The sequence below is a fragment of the Canis aureus genome, chromosome 17, assembly GCF_053574225.1.
Source record: "Canis aureus isolate CA01 chromosome 17, VMU_Caureus_v.1.0, whole genome shotgun sequence".
In the NCBI taxonomy this organism is placed as follows: Eukaryota; Metazoa; Chordata; class Mammalia; order Carnivora; family Canidae; genus Canis; species Canis aureus.
The window spans coordinates 26,860,712-26,888,132 of NC_135627.1; the positions used below are offsets into that span (position 1 = coordinate 26,860,712).

The following is a 27,421-nucleotide window of genomic DNA, read 5'->3' on the forward strand; positions in this document are numbered from 1 at the left end:
CTACATGACTATCAAATAGACAAAACTCCTGCTATTATCTATTCTCTACTATATATCCACCTCATATTGCTCTGGTCTGCCTTTTCTCCAATAAAATGTTTTTATTTCTACTTCCTAAATGTGTTTACTATATAGTATCCTATTATATGGATTAAAATTTTGTATGCACTCTTACTGAAAATTTGTTTTTTATCTTTTTTTGAAATCTAAGACTTTATTGAAAAAGACATTTCCAAACAATTACTCTCATGACTTTGAACAACATATTTTCCTCTGAAACCCTGGGAATTGTCACATGTTATCAATCAAGACTATTTTACTAATTTCATCAAAGATTGGATTTCATACTTATGGTCATCCTTAATATCCTAATTTGGAAATCGCCCTGGAATTTTTGAGGAGAAAATAGATGATTCATCTGTTTTTGACTTAAGGATCATCTTTAAAGTAGGCAATGTAGCTGGAATGATTTCAAACAAGTTAATTTCCTGATTCTTGGCTGGGTGTCATGCAGTCAGGAAATGAGCATCATGAATACATTTAGTTCTATAATGGATATTTAGAGTAAAACATAAACTGTTAAAGAAAAGTCCTTTTCTCATTGCTACATATTTCAAACCTCACAGACTCAGTTTTGGTCCATCTTCCGCTCAGTACTGTAACAACTTTCCATTTTGGAAGAGACATATTAACTAGAAGAATGGTAAATCCTTAAGGATATCCTAAAACATTATCCATTATAAAAATCCTGTAATTGTTAGCTATTGCTGATTAACCATTCTCAAACTTATAAATTGAAACCAATAACAAAAAAAAAAAAAAGAAAAAGAAAGAAAAAGAAAGAAAGAAAGAAAGAAAGAAAGAAAGAAAGAAAGAAAGAAAGAAAAAAAGAAAGAAAGAAAGAAACCAATAACCATTTATTATCTTTCCCAAATCTATCATCAGCCAAGCAAGTCTGCTGATCCTGACTAGGCTCCTTTGTGAAAATGCAGTGAGTCGTTGGGTGGACTGCGGTACCTGGACTATAATGGCCTTGACTGCAATGACTATTGCTGCTATGCAATACAATAAATGACTGCTTTGTTCTCCACAGTCTATCATACACCAGGAGGCTAGTGCAGGCTTTTTGACAAGGCATTGTCAGGGTTCCAAGGAAGGAAGCAAAAACAAAAGCCAATTTTTAACTCTCTCCTTACATTGAATTTGCTACTCTCTACTGGCAATTCATCATCAGTAAGATAGAATACCATAGAAACAGTAAGGGTGTATGAAAAACTGAGGCTATTCTTGGAATTAAAATCCATCACTAGACTTCTTTCTTAAATTTTAACTGATAATGAATTAAATTCTGATCACTGTTCTTTGATGATGAAATCCTTTAGCTTGGCTAGTATTACAGATATGAATTGACTTATTTGTATCTGTAGAATTAGAATTCTGCTACTCAAGATTATGTGAGATCATGTAAATATTATACCTCTAAACATGTAATAAACTGCTCCAGTACTTTCTACTGGACCACAAAGAGGAAAATAAACCAGTTTTGGAGTAGAAGTTAGGAAGCAGGAAGATTCTGTAGTTGACTCTGGTCTATATAGCATGGATTAGCATCCCAGAAAAACAGGGGAGACAATTGAGAGCTAAGATTGCCAAAACTTTTAAAAATTTAACTATTTTTAAATTAAACAAGGAATCCAAGAAAAATACTTTTCCCCCTAGTACTTTGAAACAAGAACATACTAAATTCTCTTGTTTAGATTACCAATTTAGGGGTGCCTGGATGGCTCAGTTGGGTAAACATCTGCCTTCAGCTCAAATCATGATCCTAGGGTCCTGGGATTGAGTCCTACATTGGGCTCCCTGCTCAATGAGGAGTCGGCTTCTCCCTCTCCCTTCAACCTTCCCACTGCTCATGTTCTTTCTCTCTCAAATATATAAATAAAATCTTAAAAAAAATAAAATAAAAATTAATAAATAAATGACCAAATTATCCACATAAAGACATATGGCATCCTAGCTTTCAGAAAAGCAAATGGCAACCTTTCTTGTTTGTGTATATATCAAATGCTAAGTTGGTAATGGGGCTTTGAAAGCTAATAATGGAAATTATTGATTGTGACTATTATTACCTTTCTGAATGCAAAAATATTCCTTTTTATCTTTTTTTTTTTTTGGACCTCCAAGGGTATTATGACAGTCCATTATATATTTTTTTATTTGGGGCTATTCCCAGTTAGGTATCATTAACCATGATTCCACCTAAAATACAAATATCCTAAAGAACAACTAAGGCAAAAATAAATTATCATCTGATAAAATGAATAAATGTTTATATACTTCTAACACTACTAAGAGTACAGATAATGAAATTATCTACCATTGCTTAATTCTAGAATATTTTTGATAGCAATGGGTGGGATTGCAGAATAAATTAACAATTCTGATTTTACCCATATTAAACATCATGTAAAATCTTGGCTCTTAGTTCCTTAATCTTCTCATCTTCAATGTTTTTAAACTTCCATAGTATATAAGTAACCCAATCTAACCTAAACCTTCTCAGGAGAAGCAACTAATTTAGTTGCAAAATATTAAATTAAAACTCTCTAAATAAAACTTTCCATTGTTCCAAATTGTAAACTAGGTTACTTACACTAAATCTATCACTTGACTTTATTGAGCCATTTAATGCAGTTCTACAACCCTCTGGGTCACATCCCAACTTTCTTATCTCACCTGCCTTAACTTCCCCTCCCCTACTCTTTTGAGGCAGTGCAGTGTACCACTTACTCACGTCCTTTGGCAGGATTTTCAACAATTGCCTGTACAACTGTGTCTGGTTTTGCATACCTGACAAAACACTAATGCTGGCTCATTTCTTCTTTCACCTAAACCCTGCTATTTTCTATGCTATAGAAAATCATAAAGCTATGGAGATAAGCTCCTCTAAAGAAAACATGATTTCCAACCTCTGTTGAATATACGATGTATTCTAGCTAACCTTATTCTGCTAGATTATCTATAAGACATATTAGATATTTCAAAAGTTTTCCTTTTTAGTTTAATGTGTCTGTGTATAAGTTTCCCGAATCTTATATTACATATTTGTGGAACAGAGGCAATAATATTGAGCTTAGTGTTAATTCTAAAGTGGTATTTGCAAGATTTTATACACAGTAGCATTTGGCGGGTGCTGACTTTATAGCCAAGATAAAATTTTAACAATACATTGGAGGTGAAGATGAGACTCTGTGGAGTTAGGGTGGATGCACTTAAGTTATACAAACATGGAGATACTTCTAATTACGAAGACAATAGGAAGTATGAAGAGTCAGGTAAAAGAGAACAGATCCATCTGGAAGCAACAGGAGGCCAAGCATTATAAAGACAGTTGGAAGTTGCCTTTATGATTGGGTTGGTTAAGAAAACATGAATAACAATAATACCTGATTTTGAATTTTAAACATTTTGTGTGTCTGTGAGGTTCTGTAGAGAAACTAAACAAGATGTAAAGCAAAGATGTGAGAATTTATCATCAGAAATCCCTACATTCCCAAATTTACAATCTAACAACATCAGGACCTTGGGAGCAAATTACTCAAACTCTGTGAATCAAAGGAGAAAATGGATGTAATATGTATTAAGTAATCTTCAAGGCCATACAAACTTTACTTCATTCGATGTGATGACAACAAAAACTAAAGTAGAGCGGGAGAGTAAAAAAAAATCTATTCACTAAAGTTTAATTTATAGTTCTGTTAAGAAGTACACACATGGTGTTTGTTAGTTTACATAAAACTTATGCCTTTATTACATAACCACAGGGAGAAAATAATAAATAATTATTTGCCTATTGTCTTTAAAGCCAGGAAAACTACATAAAGGAATAACTTGTAGCAAGTCAAAATATTGTTTGCTTATTTATGCTTTTAAGAGGTAAAAATATTTTGAAAAAGAAAATAAAATCCATAATAGGCATATAAACAGGTAAGTAACAAATTCATTACCTTTCCTTTAATACAAGTTTGTTTCCTTGTACTTTTGCTGCTTGACAAACATAAATGCAAACTACTTGTGCTGTGAAATCAAAGTGACAGTTTTAATTATCTTTCATTTGATTTCCTGACTCTTTTGCTTCAAGAGAAACTTATGCAACACAGCTTAAAAATCATTAAAAATTCTTTGTTTAAGATTCTTAATTTGCTTAGTAGTGATCACTTTTAGAAATTTTAACTACAGATAGAATGCCACAACAATATGATCATGATAATCTTAATGAAGAATTTGAAATCTATTTAAGAGACTAATTCAAGATCATAGACTTTTGATAAGAAAATGGTTATATAGTGGGTAACTGACATGCACGGGTTGTGATCCCAAAGGACTTGTTTACAGAATTCACATTAACTACAACCGTATACTACAAGTAAATTCCTGACATCAGTCCTTCAGAAACCTTTATCAGGCCCTGTTTTTGTGGCAGAAATAATTGCCTTATACTTGAAACAGATAGTATTTTTTTTCTATTTATTTCTCTTTCTCTTTCCCTCTCTTCTCCTCTCTGCCTCCAATTAATCATTACTTATTATGTTTTATTGACTTTGGCTCTTGATTTATTTAGGTTGTTAAATACTAGCCAATCAAAACTCTATTATCTTGGTGGAGGTAGAGAAGTAAAAATAGCCTAGTAAGCCTCCATTTTCTCAAGTGTACTTTAATATAATGCGCTTACTTAAAATATTTTAAATGATATTGTTATTTATGTTCAGCATTTTGTGTACTTACTATACACTTAAAAAGTCATTCTGTAGTGAGTCCTATGATATTTTTTTAAAAGGTTCATGTATCATTATTTTTTATTCTACTTTGGTTATGTATTCATGTCCCTTTTAAAAAAATATTTTATTCATTTATTTGAGAGCAAGAGAGAGAGCACAAGCAGGGTGAAGGGCAGACAGAGAGAGGGAGGGAGAGCCAACTCCCCACTGAGCCAGGAGCCCCACGTGGGACTGGATCCCAGCACACTGGGATCATGACCTCGGTCCAAGGCAGATGCTTAACCAATTGAGCCACCCAGGTGCCCTTCATGTCTACTTCTAATATCATGAGAGAAGTCTCTTAAGATACACTTTACCTTGGATTACTCCCCTGTATTTTAACACTGAGGTTATTTATAATTGTTAAGATTTTTTTGAAGGCTCTTTATAGTTAGAGCAAGTAGTAGCTAATTTTTTCCTGTGAAATTTGTTATTTGATTTCCTAAGGTTTTATCAGCCGTTATGTGCACTTGCTTAATTCTTCAAAACACTTAATGTCATGACTACCTTGGATCAATATTTTCTGGCAGTCCCATTTCACTAATCTCAAAACTTGTCAAAAGCTGATCACTTCTAGAAAAATGTAAGTGTTGCAGTTTCCTTTTTATAATTACTGTAAGGTACTTATAAACTTCAACTCAACGCTCCAAAATAATGCATGGATTTGCTTTGGTCAAGAGTAAATATTATCCTCTACTTCCAATGAGGCTAACTGTTAAAAATATACTGAATTTTTACTTCTTTTTTGCATTCATTTTACATGTAATAACTTTTATTTTATGTCATTGTTGAACAATGCCAGTGAATTTGTTTATTTGCTTGTTTGCTTCTTGGTCAGCAAATAACAGGCAGGATAATGCATAAACTTCATTGACTCTATGGATTATATTTAGGTATCAAGGATATGTAGAATGATTCAAATTGGTTTGAGAAACAGAAATGTTAAATGTTCAAGTAAATGAGATAATAAATAATGTTTATTCCTGAAATAATCCAGTGGACACTAAAATAAACAGAAGCTATTATTTAAGCTTTTTAGCTTCCATACAATTTTAGGAAATCTATTAAGTATTTTGTGCATTAATATTGCCATATATCTCGGTAGGTTATACAATTCAGCAGCTCAATATTTTAAAATAAATGTACAACTTCCGAATTGATGAAAAGTTCCTAAGAGGAATAGTTTCAGGATTATATATGTATAGAGATATAGAGGTATAACTTGGTTCATTTCTACTGTTTTATTAGGATAATTAAACTCAAGGGATTAGGGTGTCTATGTTACCAAAATAGATCACATTACCTTTTTATTTTCATGTGTTTACACATCCAGTGAATTCAGGCTTACTGTAAAAATATTGAATTAGAAGGCTCCCCTGCCAAGAAAAAATATTTTTATTAATATACATTATTTATAAATATATATATAAAATTCTTAATATCATCATGTCATTTGCTATACTGGATATTGTGAATAATTTTAATTTAATAATGTTAGTAAAAATTAGTAAGATTAATCTTAGTGTGCATTTACCTGAATATTAGGGAGGTTGAAACTCTTTATTCATAGTGATCATGGCTATGCCTTCCATGAACTGGCATTTTATGCATTTTGGTCATTTTACTTTCTATTCATTTTTCTTTTTGACTCATTTATGGGATCTCTGAAAAATGAAAGGTTTATTACAAGTCATTTGGCAGCCAAACCTGACAAGTGTGAACTGTCTTTTCTAAGGCTATTTGCTGTCTTTTAAAAACTGTTTTTGTAAATATTCATGAATTTAAATGCAGAAATATAAATGTGTTTCATTAATATACGATACTGTGAATCTTGCTGGGAACTGTGCATATAACTTCTAATGTGTATCTCACTTCCCCCTCAAAATTTGAGTTCCAAAATATACTTGGGTAAGTAGTTCAGATAAGAGAATTAAGCTCATCCAAAAATAAGAAATAAATATTAAATTTATTAATTTTTCTGACATTGATATCCTCATTTTTGTTTCTTTTTGCCTTAATATGGATATCAGTACATTTTAATAAAATATTTTCTAACAAATTATTTATTACTAAAACAGATCAAACAGGATTTTTAAAACATTTCAACTGAAGTATTTCTACACAAATATATGTATATAAGTATAGACATTTATTTTTTAAATTCTTTATTGAGGTGTTATATATATATAAGGTGTTATGTATATATATATATATTTACACTCATTCTTTTTTTAAAGATTTTATTTATTTATTTATTTATTTACTTACTTACTTGTTTATAAAAAACAGAGAGACAGAGACAGAGAGACAGAAATACAAGCAGAGGGATAAGCAGGCTCCATACAGGGAACCAGATTTGAGAGTCGATCTCCAGACTGCAGATCATGCCCTGAGCCAAAGGCAGATGCTCAACTGCTGGGCCACCCAGGCGTCTATAATTTCATTAATTCTTACAAACTAAGTGTATATAACTTGCAATCAGATCATGAAGCAGAATATTACCATAGTGGTAGGATCCAGATATATCTCTTTGCTCCCCTCTAAACACCCCACCAAGCCTGTCTTCTTTTTGTTTGTTTGTTTGTTTATTTGAGAGAGAGCAAGAATAATACGTGGGAGAGGGATAGAGGAAGAGGATAAATTGGCTCCACCTGACACAGGTCTTGATCCCAAGACCCTGGGATCATGACTTGAGCCTAAGGCAGACCCTTAACCGGCTGAGCCACCCAGGCCTGTCTTCTAATAGCAAAGAGTAGTTTTGGTAATAATTTATATTACGATGGAAGTACTCCATCTCTTTCTATCTTTCCAAACAGCTTTAGTAGAATAGATATGATTTCTTCTTTAAACGTTTGATAGAATTCCCCTGGGAAGCCATCTGGCCCTGGACTCTTGTGTCTTGGGAGGTTTTTGATGACAGCTTCAATTTCCTTCCTGGTTATTGGCCTGCTCAGGTTTTCTATTTCTTCCTGTTCCAGTTTTGGTAATTTGTGGCTTTCCAGGAATGCGTCCATTTCTTCTAGATTGCCTAATTTATTGGCATATAGCTGTTCATAATATGTTTTTAAAATCATTTGTATTTCCTTGGTGTTGGTAGTGATCTCTCCTTTCTCATTCATGATTTTATTAATTTGAGTCTTCTCTCTCTTCTTTTTAATAAGGGTGGCTAGTGGTTTATCTATCTTATTAATTCTTTCAAAGAACCAACTCCTGGTTCTGTTGATCTGTTCCACAGTTCTTCTGGTCTCGATTTCGTTGAGTTCTGCTCGAATCTTAATTAACTCCCTTCTTCTGCTGGGCGTAGGGTCCATCTGCTGTTTTTTCTCTAGCTCCTTTATGTGTAAGGTTACCTTTTGTATTTGAGTTCTTTCCAGTTTTTGAATGGATGCTTGTATTGCGATGTATTTCCCCCTTAGGACTGCTTTTGCTGCATCCCAAAGATTTTGAACAGTTGTATCTTCATTCTCTTTAGTTTCCATGAATCTTTTTAATTCTTCCTTAATTTCCTGGTTTGCCCTTTCATCTTTTAGCAGGATGGTCCATAACCTCCACATGTTTGAGGTCCTTCCAAACTTCTTGTTGTGATTTAGTTCTAATTTCAAGGCATTATGGTCTTAGAATACACAGGGGACGATCCCAATCTTTTGGTATCGGTTCATACCCGATTTATGACCCAGTATGTGGTCTATTCTGGAAAAAGTTCCATGTGCACTTGAGAAGAATGTGTATTCAGTTGAGTTTGGATGTAAAGTTCTGTAGAAATCTGTGAAATCCATCTGGTCCAGTGTATCATTTAAAGCTCTTGTTTCTTTGGAGATGTGCTTAGAAGACCTATCGAGTATAGAAAGAGCTAGATTGAAGTCACCAAGTATAAGTCTATTATTATCTAAGTATTTCTTCACTTTGGTTAATAATTGATTGATATATTTGGCAGCTCCCACATTCGGGGCATATATATTGAGGATTGTTAAGTCCTCTTGTCGGATAGATATTTTAAGTATGATATAGTGAACCTCTTCATCTCTCACTACAGTCTTCGGGGTAAATTTTAGTTTATCTGATATAAGGATGGCTACCCCTCCTTTCTTTTGAGGACCATTTGAATGGTAAATGGTTCTCCAACCTTTTATTTTCAGGCTGTAGGTGTCCTTCTTTCTAAAATGCATCTCTTGTAGACAGCAAATAGATGGGTCCTGCTTTTTTATCCAGTCTGAAACACTGCGCTTTTTGATGGGATCATTAAGCCCATTCACATTCAGAGTTACTATTGAAAGGTATGAGTTTAGTGTCACCATGATATCTATTCAGTCCTTGTTTTTGTGGATTGTTCCACTGAACTTCTTCTTAAAGGGGAATTTTAAGAGTCCCCCTTAAAATTTCTTGCAGAGCTGGTTTGGAGGTCACATATTCTTTCAGTTCCTGCCTGTCTTGGAAGCTCTTTATCTCTCCTTCCATTTTGAATGAGAACCTTGCTGGATAAAGTATTCTTGGTTGCATGTTCTTCTCATTTAGTACCCTGAATATATCCTGCTTCCCTTTCTGGCCTGCCAGGTCTCTGTGGAGAGGTCTGCTGTTACCCTAATACTCCTCCCCATAAATTCAGGGATTTCTTGTCTCTTGCTGCTTTAAGGATCTTCTCTTTATCTTTGGAATTTGCAAGGTTAACTATTAAATGTCGAGGTGTTGAACAGGTTTTATTGATTTAGGGGGATCTCTCTATTTCCTGGATCTGAATGCCTGTTTCCCTTCCCAGATTAGGAAAGTTTTCAGCTAGTTTTTTTTTTTTTTAATTTTTATTTATTTATGACAGTCACACAGAGAGAGAGAGAGAGAGAGAGAGAGGCAGAGACACAGGCAGAGGGAGAAGCAGGCTCCATGCATCGGGAGCCCAACGTGGGATTCGATCCCGGGTCTCCAGGATCGCGCCCTGGGCCAAAGGCAGGAGCCAAACCGCTGCGCCACCCAGGGATCCCTTCAGCTAGGTTTTGTTCAAATACATATTCTGGCCCTCTGGCCCTTTCGGCGTACTCTTCCAGGATCAGTAAGAAAACTAGTGTCAGAAAATGGGATAAAAATGGATGGATAGGGAAGAGACTAAAAATGAAGATAGAGAAGTTGCAGAGGCAGGTCTTTCAGAATCTTACAAGCCAAGGTAAGAATTTGGATTTAACTTTGAGTATTAAGGGGGAAACACTAGGAAATTTTAATCAGAAGTATAACATGATCTCTTCAGTTTTAATACATATGTGAATGGTTTCATTGGGTCTTCACTAACTGGAGTGCAATGTAGGTTCAACATATCTGATATTTGTTACCAAAAAAATCTACAAATTTCAGTTTCTTTATCTCTAACAGGAACTATTATTAGTAGCCCTGTGGTAGTGTTGTTTAAATGATAAAATTATATAAGCCACATGATGCGTCAAAATTCTGTGTTACCACTGGGATGTCCAGGTGGCTCAGCAGTTTAGCGCCTGCCTTTGGCCCGGGGTGGAGTCCTGGGATTGAGTCATGCATCGGTCTCCCTGCATGGAGCCTGCTTCTCCCTCTGCCTATGTCTCTGCCTCTCTCTGTGTGTCTCTCATGAATAAATATTCTTTTTTAATTATGTGTTACTAGGCTTTCTTTGCAATGTTCGTGGATCACTGCTTTCATTATTGATTGCCAAGTCTATCTCAAAATTTAATAACTTAAAACAATAATGCATTATTCTCTGGACTCAACTGGGAAGCTCTGTTATTTTTGCTTAAGGTCTTTTATATAGTTGTAATCACATGGTGACTGGGATATCTAAGGTGATTCTAGATATTTGTCTGGCTCCAAGGCAGAAAGGGCTAAAGATTTAGGGTCACCTGGGATGTTGAAATGGCGAGATCTCTTTCTACCTAGTCTCAGGGCATCTTCTTCTCCATTTGGCTTCTCCACACACTCTATCCACGTGTCTAAAACAAAAAAAAGTCTTCTTATTCTGTAGCTCCCAAAAATGCAAAAGCTGCTTGTTATGTCTTCTTAAGATTTAGTCCCAAAGTTGGCACTATGTTACTTCTGTTCTTTCTGTGACTTAAATGAGTCTCCGGCCGACCAACTCACTGTGGCAAAAGACCACAAAAGGAGATGAATACCAGGGGTTATATAGTTCATTAGGGTCCATCTTGGGACAAGAGCTACCACAGTCACTAAGCACCCTAGGTTCTCTTCCTTCCTATTTAGAACCTCTGTCTTCACTAATCCTAAGACTGTAGAACACTAAGGAGGAGGTTAAATGCCTAGAAGTATTTTATTTTATTTCTCTTATTTTAATTTATTTTATGGTTCCATATACCTGGAGGACACATTCTTTGATGGCTAGATAAACTTAGAAAAAAAATAAAAGGTATTTTAAAAAGCTGTTTGGTAAATGTACCCAAAATTATTACAAAATTATCAGAAAAATGAGAAGTAAAACAAAATAATTTAAAAGTGGAATTACCTGTATTATTCTACTCCTTCAAAATGCATGTGCACTATGCATCTATCAGCATCAGGCTGCACATTAAAGACCATCTGCTTAAAATTATCTTTTACTACTACTAAAATAAAGTAGAATTGTGAAGGGCAACATGGTTATTCTCTTTTATGCTGTATATTAGTTGCAGATAATTTTAGAGTCAATATGTCCTTTCTTCTCTGTTAAAATTATTCACTTAATGCACAGAGGTATAATCTAATTTTAATTTTTCAAGATGCTAGCTTTTATTTTTAAGCATAAAATGGTGCCCTGGCTCCTGAAAGAAGTTTTTTCACCTTTTATAAGATATCAAAATGGTCTTGCAAGAAAGTGCATGAGCCCAGCTTGCCAAATTACTATATCAAATAATAATAATGAACCTTTTTATGATCACCTGCAGTGAGCTACTTGTGCCTAAGAACTGCTACCTAAACGCATTCTCTTCCTGATGGGTTTGAATAAAAGAAAACTGCTCTCTTCAATTCCTCATCAGAAGACCACTGCTGACTAATCTGATGAAAGCAGGAAGTCTGTAGAGGAAAGCTGATTGGAAAGGTAAAGTACTCTGTAGAATATACCTATTTCCTTTAAATGTCAGGAGAGGTACTAACACATTTATTTTTCTTGTGGACCAATATGGGAAAATGGGAGCAAATTGTAACTGATCTAGATGTTCTATTTTTACCATGAAAATTAGAGGTTTGCTTTTTGACTGATTTCAGGAAAGCCATTTTGTTCTGAGTGCTAAAATGCTAATACCTTGAAAAAATATTGACTTAAAGTTATTGCAATACATTAGTAATATTAGTAAAAACTCCCAAGTTATTCATGCCATAACTTACAATGAAAAAATAGATAAAATAAAATGTTTGGCAGAAGAGTAATGGTTGTAATATAAGCAATTATGGGACATTATAAAGTAAAGTACTAAGTTGAGATATAAATGATATTAGAATTTTTACTTGAAATTATTATGAGAAGATATATTTATATTGATAAAATAAAATAAAATGGAGCCTAGTCCTGAAAAATCCCCTCAACAGACAAAATCTAGGTAAGCCACATAAGAAAACTTAATCTAGCTTAATTCATGAATATAAGAAAAACATTTCTTTTAAATGCCTCTGATAATCATAAAGGAAACTTTAGTCATTTCCTAAAATGATATAAAATAATAACATTTATCCTTCCCCCTTCCTCTGGGCACCTTCCATTATAATAACTAATCATTATAAATTGTAAGCAACGTTCTCATTTCTACATTATAAGTCTTCCTGTAAGGCCATATCTCTGAACTTCATACCAATTTCAGTTCTGAAATCTCCATTTGTGAATTTATTCCCTGCCCAATACAATAGTCACATCAAGTAAAGGTTTTTGAATTTTCTTTGGAGTAGATAAACAGATAATGTATATTTAAGAGATATATTCTTTTTGTACTTGCCCATTGATTAATCTAAACATTAAAATATAGTCAAGGAAAATTTTAAATACGCATAAACATACTTTTTAAATACCCATAAACATACTATGTAAATATATTTCACTGATGTGCATGGTATGTGCATAAAAACAAAGTAAATCTGGTCTGAGCTATGAAGTCATGTCAATTTTATTTTTTTCTCATTGCTAAACACAAACACTTGAAAAATCAGACTACTTTTTTCAGCTTTCTTTTTAATACTCTACAAAATACTGCTGAATCAGGAGCTACATAAACTCGGTCAAAGTAAGTTTATCTGTCATATATAATCATATAGTAGCTTATAGCTAGGTATAAAATAAGATTTCTATCATAGAAAGCCAATTCATCATAGCAATCTAGTTTACCCAGCACCATTCATTGAAGAGGCAATCTTTTCCCAATTGTATATTCTTGCCTTTTTGTCATAGATTAACTGACATATAAGCATGAGTGTATTTCCAGATTCTCTAATGTATTCCATTGATGTATATGTCTATTTTTGTGCCAGTACCATATTTTTTATTATTATAGCTTTGTAGTATATCTTGAAATATACTGGGATTGTGATACTTCTAGTTTCATTCTTCTTCCTCATGATTTTTTTGGCTATTTGGGGTCTTCTGTGGTTCCATATAAATTTTAAGATGACTTGTTCTAGTTTTTTGAAAAATGCTGTTGGTATTTTCGTAGAGCTTGAAATGAACCTCTGGATTGCTTTGGATAAATTAGGTGCTTATGGAAAGTTATATATTCTCTGCTTCCTATTATTATATAATAGAGTAAAAATGGAAATTAACAAACATTGATGTTGCTCAATATAATGCTAAATACAAGAGAAGTGACAGGTGAAATATGTGAGTAGAATAGAAACCACTTTTGGAAGCCAAATAACATTAGAGGAAGAGTTGAGAGTCCTTAATCCCTTTACTGAATTTGGCATTCAGATCCTTGGAAATCCCCAGTCCTTACTGGTGTGACACTACTCTTCTTACTATGTTCTGAGCCATATTTGCTGAGATGTTCAGTTGTCATTTCTGAGGTGCTCAGGTGCCTCTAGGGCACCTGATAAAATGGGCATCCTCTTCTAAAACATTTTCAAATAACATATAAAAAACAGGATGTTTCTTTCTATATGTGTAGTGTTGTTGTTTTGTTTTTAATTCAGAAGTACTGGACTTCCTGCTGGAAGGATTTCTAAAAACAACACTGTTGCTTTTAGATTTTCTTTTATCCTAAATGATATGTACTACTCAGTTCAGGTCTCTCCCTAATGCCAAGGAGAAAGAATGAGATCCACATGAATTCATAGATTTGTGGTTTCATAGACTCAGTTAAATCTAGCTAAACTCACAATCTGTGACATGATTCTTATACCCAGGGGTTTCTCTCTTTCGCATCCACACACAGAGACATACCCTTCAGAAGGTACATAAGCCCATCCTTGTCCCAGTTGAGTGTAGTTATTACAAAGATCTTCTCCATTTCATATCCAGATTAATATTTTTTTCGTAACAGCCCCCACTAGAAATAAGTTCCATGGGGAAAACAACTTTTAATCTGTTTTTCATTGCTGTCACTCCAGAACTTAGAACAGTTCTTTATATATGATAGGTCCTCAATAATTATTAATTGATTAGATTGATGAAGAAATGTCTCAGAATGACCTGAAAATAATCCATTATTGTGGTGTAGAAGGAGTGCCAATAGAGAGGATTCTATGACCTGGGAATCAATGAATGTTTCCGAAAACACTTACTAGAGCTTTGCTGGCCAGTAACATTTATTTTAATATTCATATTTATCATTTTATAATTACTTATATGCCTTTATTTCCTTCTCCTTGTGTATGAATTCCTCTAGATCTGATATCTCATAAACATTCAGACTATTCAAACATATCTTGCAGTAGAGAATGTAATTACTTGACTTTAAGTACAAAGTGCTTAAAAATGGTATTTCACCTCTTCACCACCCCACTTCTTTTTTTTTTTTTTTTTAAGATTTACTTTATTTATTTATTTATGAGAGGCAGAGACATAGGCAGAGGGAGAAGCAGGCTTCCTCTGGGAAGCCCGATGTGGGACTCCATCCTGGAACTCTGGGCTCACTCCCTGATCCGAAGGCAGACGCTCAACTGCTGAGCCACCCAGGTGTCCCACCACCCCATTTCTCCGTACAAACTACCCACTTGTGCTTTCTGTAACTGGATTACTGATAAATATACCGCATTAATCCAAGAGCCCAGGTTCCTAAACTGAAAGCCTCCCAACTCTTAACTGAACCTGGTCTGGACTTACAGAAGACCTCAAATTGGAGTGTTGATGGCACTGCTCTGTGTTTGGGTGGGTAGGGGATTCATACTGGCTTGTCAAATCCTATGAAATTCTAATTGGGAGAATTTTGCATGATATTTGGGGTGTATTTCAGAGAAGGGTAATCTTCACAGAATATGCATTCAGCATTATCATATTACCTATAAATTTCACCCCCCCCCCCAGAAGAAGTATTTGTATCAACTATCTCCCTGGGGGGCCCAATTATCATGCTATACAAATATATCAATTTATCAGTAAAGATTTTACTATTTATACTTATTTTTTTCATATAACTCAAAGATTTCAAAAATATAAAGAACATTAATCTACCCAAAAGCTTAATTACTGAGAGGGCCATATGAATATACCTGAAATGATTCATATCTTTTTGGATTTTGACTGGATAGTTTCTATTTTTATGCCATATCCTTTCGCTCAACAAAGAAGGAAGAAAGAAAATTGAGTATAAATCCAAAATATTGTGTATATATAAACACATACATATTTCTTTTTAGCCAACTTTTTAAAAATATTTTGTTTATTTATTCATGAGACAGACAGAGAGAGAGAAAGGCAGAGACACGGGCAGAGGGAGAAGCAGGCTCCACATAGGGAGCCTGATGTGGGACTCATCCCGGGTCTCCAGGATCAGGCCCTGGACTGAAGGCAGCGCTAAACTGCTGAGCCACCCGGGCTACCCTCTTTTTAGCCAACTTATCTAACATTATAGAGATTAATTCTTAATGTTTTTTTCCTACATTACTCTCTCTGACATTTTTAAACTCTATTCAAAAGGAGACTTGAAACCATACATGAAGTCAAAATTCATTATATATTCTTGAGATTTTGGTTAATAAACCACTTTATTATGCATTGAGCTATCAGTTTTAATCTGTACCTCTCCAGATGTGGAAAAGTAAAAATCATTGGAAATGCAATATTATGAGTGTAATTTCAGTTGATTTTAAGTTTTTTCCTGTGAAATAAATTTTGAAATGAGTCTGAGTTACAAACAATGTTATGCAACTGATAAGTGATTAATAGGTATTAAAAATAAATCAAGGGATCCCTGGGTGGCGCAGCGGTTTGGCGCTTGCCTTTGGCCTGGGGCGCGGTCCTGGATATCCGGGATCGAGTCCCATGTCGGGCTCCCGGTGCATGGAGCCTGCTTCTCCCTCTGCCTGTGTCTCTGCCTCTCTCTCTCTCACTGCGTGCCTATCATAAAAATAAATAAATAAATAAATAAATAAATAAATAAATAAATAAATCGAGCATAATGTTTTTAAACAAATTAAAAGTGAATGCATTTGATATAGATCTCTACTTCATTTAACTAGCTAAACATGTGATTGGCATTTCAAATCATCTATGTTTAAAGCAGGTGAATAAACTAAATTATGTTTAACAGGTAACCTAGGGATGCCTAGGTAGCTTAGTGGTAATGCGCCTGCCTTTGGCCCAGGGCATGATCCTGGAGTCCTAGGATCGAGTCCCACATCAGACTCTCTGCATGGAGTCTGCTTCTCTCTCTGCCTGTGTCTCTGCCTCTCTGTCTCTCATGAATAAGTAACTAAAATCTAAAAAAAATCAAAAAAACGTGTAAACTAGATCTTGTCTACGTAGCCAAGAATTTATATCTATGATAGTCCTGAATAGTTGGCCAAGGGTAAAATGGAATGATGAAGACTTGCCTTTATTAGCCCTTGCCTTTATTGTGGGTAAGAGTACATCCTACTTCATTGAGATTCAAATAATTTATCTTCCTCTGTCCACCTGTCAGTTTCCCTGCTCCCACTATCTACTAAATTTCTCTTAGATCTTTAATATGTCAGAAAAAAATCTAATGTATAGTCAATTCTTCATGAACACTGAATTGTTAGCATTATTATTGTGTTCTTAAATTTGCATGTGCTCTATGGATATATGAACAAATGAAGAGTATACAAAAATTATTTGAATTTAGTAAACATGCAAACAGAATAAGTTTATGCTTTTTCAAAATCTGATCTCTCCAAAGTATCTATCAAAGTGGATAATAATAATCTAAAAATATTTTGTGAAAATAAATGAGAGAGATTAAAAGAACACCTATTTAAACAGTTTAATAAAAAAGTAAAAATATGGTGTTTTTTAAATTTAATTATTATTATTATTTTTTATTCATGAGAGACACACAGAGAGAGAGGCAGAGACATAGGCGGAGGGAAAATCAGGCTTCCTCTGGGGAGCCCGATGAAGGACTCGATCCCAGGATCCCAGGATCATGACCTGAACCAAAGGCAGACGCTCACCCCTGAGCCACCTGGTGCCCATGGTGAAGTTATTTTTAACTCAATTAAGCACATAACATTCCTTTTCAAATGATAGTTCATACTTAGTGCATAGTAATTGGATATATTTCAACCACTAGAATTCTACATTTGTACTTTTTATGGTAATTTCATGTTAACCTTTGATACTATCAATTACATTATTTTCCTTCAAATTATTAGGCTAATTTTCTAAAAGAATCTTAAGTGTTACTTTGGGTTAATTAATTAAATTATAATAAGAAGAAAATTTAAAGACCCCTGTGAATAAGCAACTGTATTTCCAAATTAGAACCTTAATTAAAATGCTATGGTCTAGTAATTACAGACTCATTAGTTAAATCCCCTATAGTGTTTTATAATTATTTTGAAGTTATCATATTTATTTCTGTACTTCATATTTTCCCCTCCTGTCCTCCTCTTATTGTAGAAAAAAATAACATCCTGCTTCCATTGAATCAACACCATGCCTAACATACAGGTCATATAGTTTTTTTGTTTGTTTTTGTTTTTGTTTTTTGTTGTTGTTGTTGTTGTTTTTTGTTTTCTGTTTTGTAAGCAACCTCACTTTTGGCAACAAAATCACTCTGAGTAACTTAAAAAATATCAACTAATTATTTGGATAAAGCCCTTCAAAACAATTAGTGAATAGCAAAATAGTTGCCACTGACGGTGAAGGAGATTTAGACTATTAGCACTTAATGTTTTACCACCAGTTGATTTCTTCTCCTCTTCCTTTCCCTCTCTGGTTCCCTGGCTCTCTGACTTTCTCTGTCTAGTTAGCAATCTCTATCTCTCTCAATTTTTTTAACTTGAGTTATAGTAATGCTGATGTTTAAGTTAGTTCAGCAGGGAAAAAAAAGTTTATTCAATAAATTATTTGGACTCTTGGTGAAACTTCATATTTACCACTTATAGTGTATAGTCCATGAGCCGTATCTGTTGGAGTTGGTTGATTCTTTAACTTTTAAAACAAATGAGCATTTAAACCACAAAGAATTTGAATGGAGAAATATATTTAATAAAAACATCACATTTCCATCACCTCACAAATTAGCTTGGATTTGGGAAGAAAAGACTAATTTTGAAGGTTATAAACTTCGAAAGTGAGTTTGAACTGTTCAACTTACTATCTTATGGGCACTGCTGAAGTCATTTAAAAAACTCTCTGAGACATGATTCTTTGCTTTACATGGAAAATTGTTTACTAGTTAGCCCCTGGTCCAACCAATAAGACATGGAAAACATAAAAAGTTTAGGTGTAGGGTGTGTGTGTGAGTGTGTGTGTGTGTGTGCATGCACAGGTGCCCTGAAAAAGACATTTAAATAGGAAGAAATATCTACAGAAATAGCTAATACCTATAAGAAAAAATTACAAACTACATTAGCAATCAGGTAAATTGCAAATAATATACTCAGCTATTATCACTTCATACTCACAATTTTATTAGATCTTAAGTTTGATGCCACCAAGTCTTGCTCAAGAAATGGAGTAACAATTCCATTAATTTATTGGCAGTTCAAATTTAAATAATTACAACCATTTTATAAAACCATTTGTCATTATCTAGTCACATTGAAGATACATGACTAACAATTCCACTATTTGGTATACAGTATAGATGAATCATTTTACACTTTGACCAAGAGACATTTATTAGAATGTTTATGGCAAATATTGACCCAATTGTCCATCAAGACTAGAACATATGTATTCACATTATAACTATCATGTAGCAATGTATGCTCATCAAGCAAAATGAGTCCAAAAAAAGCTGAGTACAAGATAAGTAAATCATAAAGAAAGGGATGCCTGGGTGACTCAGTGGTTGAGCATCTATCTTCTGCTCAGGGTATGATCCTGGAGTCCTGGGATGGAGTCCGAGTCCGGCTCCCCATAGGGAGCCTGTTTCTCTGCTTATGTCTCTGCCTCTCTCTCTTGTCTCTCATGAATAAATAAATAAAATATTTTTTAAAAACACTGAATATTATTTCATATCAAGATGAGAAACATAGGATTCACAAACATGTCATATACCTATAAAGAAAATAAGGTTGATGGGAGTGCATGGGTGGCTTAGTCAGTGAGACATCTGCCTTCTGTTCAGGTCACAATGCCAGGCTCCTGGGATCAAGCCCCATATTGTGTTCCCCACTCAGCGGGGAGCTGCTTCTCCTTTTCCATGTTGAACTCTCTCTCTTGCTCTCTCTAGCTCACTCACTATCTCAAATAAATAAAATCTTAAAAGAAAAGAAGAAAGGAAGAAGAAAGGAAGAAAGAAAGAGAAAGAAAGAAAGAAAGAAAGAAAGAAAGAAAGAAAGAAAGAAAGAAAGAGAAAGAAAGAAAAAGAAAGACAGAGAGAGAGAAAGAAAGAAAGAAAGAAAGAAAGAAAAGAAAAGAAAGAAGAAGAAAGAAAAAAAGAAAGAAAAAGAAAGAAGAAAGAAAGAAAAAGAAAGAAGAAAGAAAGAAAGAAAGAAAGAAAGAAAGAAAGAAAGAAAGAAAGAAAGGAAGGAAGGAAGGAAGGAAGGAAGGAAGGAAGGAAGGAAGGAAGGAAGGAAGGAAGGGATCATTAATAGTATCTCTCATGTGGAGAAGAGATAAGTGGAAGCAGCATATAGGGAGCAACAAAAATTCATGTAATATCATATTTTCCTCCAATACAAAATATTGGTAAAAATCAAGTTATTAAAACACAAGAATTGTGATTACACCTACATTTAGGCAAAAAGATGGGGTATAACTGAGAAAAGTCACAAATGTCCTGGTGATATTTTATTTCTTAAACTAAGTTATAAGGATTTGCTTATTAAGTTTATTTCTTTACTATAAATATACCTCTGTGATTTGTCAAAAATATCTACCTTTAGTAGATTATATAGGATTAGCTATAGCTTTCTTATTTAGAATAAATTAGTTGCTCATACTACCACACCATGAACGAAATTTCTTATGATTTTTGATTTTCTCTATATATTCTCCCCATGTTTGAAACATCACACACACTTGTGTGTTCTTAATATTGGTTTTAAGACAAACACAAATGGCTATCATTTCATGTTTTCAAGTGTAAAAATTATGTGAAAAGTGAGCTTTTTCCTCAATATTGGTTCCTTTCTGTGCCAAAATCAATTTCAATTTTTTCTAAAGTGTCTTGAAATGAAAAGGGATTAGAAGCACTCAATATGGCTGCATTTAATTAGTTCTGTGTTAGAGCTAATATTCATACTTATATATATTAAAAAAAAACAAATACATTTATATGTGGCAAGAGGGAAAAGGATACTATAGTTACAGACATTAAAGTCTGATATATTAACTTTCATGGATCCAAATGCATTGAATTGAAATAAAATATTTGAATATTGAATACTGAAAAATTTAAAAATAAGGGGCACCTGGGTGGCTCAGTCAGTTGAGTGTTTGCCTTGGGCTCAGGTCATGATCCCAGGATCCTGGGATTGAACCCCTTGTCTGCTTTTTCCTCCTCTCCCTGCTCATGCTCTCTCTCACTCTTTCAAATAAATACATAAAATCCTTTTTAAAAATCTTATTTATTCATGAAAGTAATGGAGAGAGAAGCAGAGACATAGGCAGAGGGAGAAGCAGACTCCCTGCAGGGAGCCCAATGCGAGACTTGATCCCAGGACCTGAGGATCAAGACCTGAGCCAAAGGCAGATGCTCAATGACTGAGCCATCCAGGCACCCCTAAATATATAAATTCTTAAAAAAATTAAAATTGAGGCATCGACATTTTGCTAATAAATCAATTGAATTTTTGATAAATAAGTAGGACAATGTCCCACCCATTCTATAAACATGAAGGATGTCCTATTGCATAAGCACAATGAACAAGACAGGCTGAATTACATGTTGTATGGCAAAATATTAAATATATAGGAAAATGACTTTATATCACTAAAAAGGAAATCAATCAGAGAAATAAAGACATCAAGTATGCAAAAATTGGAATCTAAAAAAGTAAGCATCTCAGAAACTCCAGGTATATTTATGGATAACTGAAAATCTTTTAGCAATTTGAGTAGACTTTTTTTTTTTTTAAACAGGAGGCGGAGCCCTTCCCATATGGAAGTGAAAAGATAAAGTTGCGAAATCCAAAACCTACATCTTTAGTTAAAAAAAATAAACCAGAGTAAAATCAAATCCACAGGGAGATACATGAGAAATCAATCACCTGTCTCAGGTGCCTGGGTGGCTCAGTCAGTTAAGCATCTGCTGGGCTCAGGTCATGATCCCAGAGTCATAGGATTCAGCCCTGTGGCAGACTCCCAGCTTAGTCGGTAGTCTGCTTCTCCCTCTCCCTCTGCCTACTGTTTCCCCTACTTGTCTGTATGCACATGTTCTCTCTCTCTCTCTCTCCCTGTCAGATAAATAAATAAATAAAATCTTTAATAAAAAAGAGAAATCACCTGTCTCAAGCAGTGAGTGGTTGGAAAGTAGGGGAAAACCAACAAAACAAACCTTAGAAATTTTACAACTACAAGCAGCATGCGAGTTTGCTACCCAAATATAAAAATAACCTCAGATCTAACAATCCTGGAGGCAAGAAATTACTTTAAAATAGTCCTTGGTTGTTAGTAATCCAGGTACCTAGTTAACCAAACAAAATTCCCTCTAGAGGACTTCTTCCAAGAATCGTCACAGGAAAAGTTTGATCATACATGGTCAACAATAAAAAAATCTCAGACTGCACAGGAAAACAGAGTCCACAATGGAGTGCTGGCAGAGATAATAGCCAGAGAAAGTAGTTGTGGAATCATCAGATACAGAGCAAAATACACCCACACACATAAGAAGTTGAGACACTCTTTCATGTGTGTGGCAAGATGTTATCTGGAAAAAAAGTGTTTATAGTAACAAATACATTGAAAATGGGAAATAGGTCTCTGAGTGCATTAGCAGCTTGCTTCCACTTATTAATGACAAACGGTGTATCTTTCTTCAGCCATCCCTCTCCTCCTCTTATTGCACCCCCTCTTCTCCATGATTTCAGGACAGGATTGGTATTAGGAATCCTGGGAATTGTGCATATTGTATCAATAATTTAATTTCATAATGCATCAAATACCATAAGAATAATAGAATCAAGATATTTGAGCAAATAATAGCTATGATATTTGAACAAACAATAGCTATGATGGGGTTTGGCTTTCATGCAGTCTTATCAGAAAGAGATCTACATTTTATCATCACAACCTGCTTTTCAAAAAGAGGAGAATAAATAAAGCTGTGGTCAGGGATGAGTAATTAGGAAAATTGTCTCATGTGTGGCTTAGTATATTATCTCCAGGAGTAAATCCTAGAAGTACTGTTTAGGAAAGTGATTTTAAATCTTACACAAAAAGGATTACAGGATCAAAATATCTTGACACATGAAAGGGTTAACTGTTCTGTGTATAAGACCTTTTTTTTTTTTTTAAGATTTTATTTATTTTCTTGAGAGAGATAGTGAGGGCACTCTCAAGTAGACTCCCCACGGAACATGGAACCCCAGGCAGGCCTGGATCTCACAACCCTCAGATCACTACCTGAGCTCAAATGGAGAAGATCTTTGTGTTAACTCTACCCAACTGGGACAAACATGGGGTATGTACCTTCTGATGGGTATGTCTATGTGTGTGGATGTGAAAGAAAGAAACCCCTGGGGTATGATAATCATGTCGCAGATTGTGAATTTAGCTAGATTTTTTTTTCTTTTAAGATTTTATGTATACATTTATGAGAGACACAGAGAGAGAGAGAGGCAGGCAGAGACACAGGCAGAGGGAGAAGCAGGCTCCTGGGATCCTGGACTGGATCCCAGGTCTCCAGGATCACACCTGGGCTGCTGAGCCATTCGGGCTGCCTGAGTTTAGCTAGATTTAACTGCGACTTTGAAACCATGAATCTATGAATTCATGCAGATCTCATTCTTTCTCCTTGGAATTAGCGTGAGACCGAGCCATCCTTGTGCCCTCAGACTTTTTTAATATTTAAAATCAGTAAGCCATAAATGTACATTTGACATTTTCTTTCTCCTAAATGTTAGAGAATTTTAGGTTACTCCCAAGGGGTTATTTTTTTTAAATCAAATTTTATACCTATGCTTCCATTTTTAATTTTAATGCATTTTGATTTGAGATAAATATCAGAGATTATTAAATTTCTCCTTGGGTAATTTTTTCTGGTATCTATATATAATATAATATAATATAATATAATATAATATAATATAATATAATATAATATAATATATAATATAATAAATTTATTTTCTGGTATTTATATTGTGTATAGATGTGTTTATACATGATGTATGTTTATGAATAGTTGTGTTTATGCTGTTGCATATTTGCTTGTGGTTGTATTTTTGCTTTCGGTTTTATGTTTCTGCTTGACTTGATTCAAGATATCTTTTTGTAATGAGCATATCTCAACTTTTAATTTGGCAACTTTGCTTTTTAAATAGTATTTAATAGTTTTTATTGCAGATGGGTCCTTCCCTTTGAAGGCTAGTTCTACTTTCTCAGAAGAAACTTTTCTTTTTAATCTTTTTGAAGATATGAATCATACAATTTCTATGTTCCTGTCCTACTCTGAACAATAAATCCAGTTCAAAGACAGTTATTTCTTCAATGCTTTAGGGTAGTTTTTCTTATATATCTATCAATAGGCCTTTTTTTTCCCTTTTTTTTTTTTTTTTTTTTTCCTGCTTTGGCCTCCTGCTTGTTATATGTCTTTCGATGCTGTGGAAAAGCATCACTGGAAAGTTTTATTTTTTTCCCTCTTTAACAGTCTCTTTGTAACCCTCTCAATTCACTAGTATTAGAAGAGTTTTACCCTGTTCCTCATGAGTTTTCCTTCCAGCTATTGTTGCTGTTACCAAAAACAGTTTTGTTGCCCAAGGTCGGTTTCATTTTTCTTTCTTTCTTCTTTCTTTCTTTCTTTCTTTTTCTTTCTTTCTTTCTTTCTTTCTTTCTTTCTTTCTTTCTTTCTTCTTTCTTTCTTTCTTTCTTTCTTTCTTTCTTTCTTTCTTTTTCTGTCTTCTCTCTTTCTTTTTTTTCTCCTTTTTCTTCTTGTTTTTCTCTCTCTCAATCTTTTTCTTGGCTAGGTTTTATCTAAGAATAGGTAGAAATTAAATCAGAATTTTATATTCTCACTTGTTATCAGAATTAGGGAAGAGAAAGAGTAAAAACCTTGTAGCCATTATGATCTTGCAAATGACTTAAAGAGTATCCTAGAGAAAATAAGGAATTTAGCTTTTTTTTTAATTTATAGGGAGAGGTTTAAGTCTAACTCCATGTATTCTTAGCTGAAAATATCATGCTATATTTGGGAAGAATATTCCTTCTGAAAGTTTGGTACAGAGTATCACATAATGTCCCATTCTCAATGTATAAATGACCTGGCATGGCATTATTACCTACTGTCTCAATTCTTCCTGAAAAGCTCTTTTTTTCTTTCTTTCTGGAACATTATATAGATCCTTTGCAGGCATCTGTCTATACTTACCTTTTGACGATTTTATGTCAACAATATTACTTTTTGCTTCTGTGTTCCAGAAAACTGAAGAGTACAAAAATTAATTCAGTGAAGCAGTTCAGGTAGATGAGGGATTGAACTCAAGAAATACGAAGTTTTTACAAAGAAAAAAAAAATCTTATCTACCAGTATGTTTTAGAATCCAAAAGAAAGAACCAATTCAAAAGATCATTATAATATCAAAGATTTCTAGAAATAGTGTCAGTTACTTAACTGATACAAGAAGAAAAACAAAGATGTGGTAGAGAAGAGAAGAGAGTTATGTCTAATTTCAAGATATTAAGGAGTTTGGGATGTTGATTATATATATAACTAAAATTGTTTAAAGGGCAGCTCAAAAAAGGCTAAATTGCTGTTCAGTAGAGATGAGTAAAGTTTTTAATTTCTGTGTTTATTAAATAATACTCTTCCTTATATATTCTCTACAGTTTTCAAAATGCCCTAACAATTTTAAAGCTAAAGGATCATCCAAGAAATAATTTTTAACACAAGGAATCTAGCACGTGTCCTTGCATTTAGTGGTTAGTTAACATCTTAAAATCATAAATCCATGTAGAAGTACAAAGTATTCAGAAAAAATTACAAAATATTCTACCAAGAACTCACAATAAAGCTGGGGCTAATTTAAGCATATATATATATATCAGTGGCAATATCTGAAGTTTGTTTTGTTTTGTTGTCCCTACAGGACATTTGCTCCTGGAACCTAGTGAACAGACACCAAAAATGCTGCTAGACATTTTATAATGCCTAGGACAGCCCCCCACACAAAAATAACTATATAATCCAAAATTTTACTAGCGCTGAAATTTAGAAACTGTGATCTATACTGATAGAAAAAAGACACTAGGGATCCCTGGGTGGCGCAGTGGTTTGGCGCCTGCCTTTGGCCCAGGGCACGATCCTGGAGACCCGGGATCGAATCCCACATCGGGCTCCCGGTGCATGGAGCCTGCTTCTCCCTCTGCCTATGTCTCTGCCTCTCTCTCTCTCTCTGTCTCTCTGTGACTATCATAAATAAATAAAAATTTAAAAAAAAGAAAAAAAAAAGAAAAAAGACACTAATGGAAGAAAAAGAAGGCAGGGGAGTGGAAAAGTTAAGAGGAAGAAGAGGAGCAAAGAGAGAGGAAGAGGAGGAGGAAGGTGAGGACAAAGAAGAGAGGGGGAGAAAAAGCAAGGTAAGGAAGAACGGAAGGACAAGGGAGAAGTGGGACATTTTGTTGATATATTAAAGAAGGAATCAAAGGCATTTTCCACTTGATTTCCAGGTTTCTTTCTTAGCATCTCTGTATTTGGAAAATAGTCCAAACAATCACAATCTAATAGAAATACTTTATGTGATTATGTTCAGATTTTTTAAAATTAAGGACTATTCCATAGTTCCCTAGACTATCAAGATTTTGAAGTATGGGTTAAATCCACCAGAAAATCAGGATCCCTGGGTGGCACAGCATTTTGGCGCCTGCCTTTGGCCCAGGGCGCGATCCTGGGGACCGGGGATCGAGTCCCATGTCGGGCTCCCGGTGCATGGAGGCTGCTTCTCCCTCTGCCTATGTCTCTGCCTCTCTCTCTCTCTTTGTGTGACTATCATAAATTAAAAAAAAAAAAAATCCACCAGAAAATCAACTACAATTATATTGTCAATAAAGATGGGTGAGGGGGAAAAAAAAAACTTCCCAGTAATCATGAATTTTGTACATAAGTATTAGGAAAATGCCCAAACTAGCATATTTAGGAATGACTTGATTTCTGAATATTCCTCCCCATGTAATTAATGTGACTGATAATTGTATTTAAAGATTTAAATTTCAGATGAAGAATTAATGAGTATACTTCATACAGCATTAATTTATATATTGTTGACAGTTCCTTGTTAATGGAAAATAAAAATAATAGCTCTGTTGTAATCGGGAAGCAATTGCTGTTTAATCGGGAAGCAAAGTCTTACTATAAATCAACAGAAACAATCAAATAAGAGTTTTTCAGAGATAGCAGGATATCCATGGTGAAACTATCAATTTCATATTAACTCTATTTCATAATAATAAAAACTGCCCTAAATGGTTTAAATAAATTTAAAGCATAATTAGAAGATATTGTCTGATTTATATTAATATTATGAGGAATAAATTAATCACTTTATTAGACCAGTTGAATTTTCTCAAATTAACTAAAGTTACAAGCCCAAAATTGGGTTTTTATTTATTCTCTTAATTTTATAATACATATATGTTTATAAACTACATTTAAAGACACAAGTAAATTTTATTTTTTAGAGAATAGTCTTTATAGAAACCGGTTTCAAGGAAAATGATTATATATTTTCAGTCTTAGAATTTGTTCAGAAAATTAGAGTGAAAAATAGTATTACATATAATTACAATCTAAGGTCACCATTCTTATGAATAATACATGTATTATCATCTCCAAAGTACAGATTGAGATCACCCAATATTTTCTTCCTCAATTCATGGATTGTCATCTGCC

General features: G+C 34.1%; 1 long non-coding RNA gene across 17 annotated transcripts in view; it reads left to right on the plus strand.

Moving 5' to 3' along the window:
- The window catches only part of LOC144287854 (uncharacterized), a 353,649-nt gene that overhangs the window by 148,171 nt on the left and 178,057 nt on the right, over positions 1–27,421 (plus strand). For 15 of the 17 annotated variants that reach the window (XR_013355638.1, XR_013355643.1, XR_013355648.1 and 12 more), the window contains one exon: positions 11,705–11,859. This is a non-coding gene — a long non-coding RNA (uncharacterized LOC144287854). Of the gene's footprint in view, positions 1–5,264; positions 5,401–11,704; positions 11,860–25,985; positions 26,113–27,421 lie in introns of all 17 variants that reach the window. The other 2 variants (XR_013355654.1, XR_013355647.1) reach the window with 2 other exon arrangements.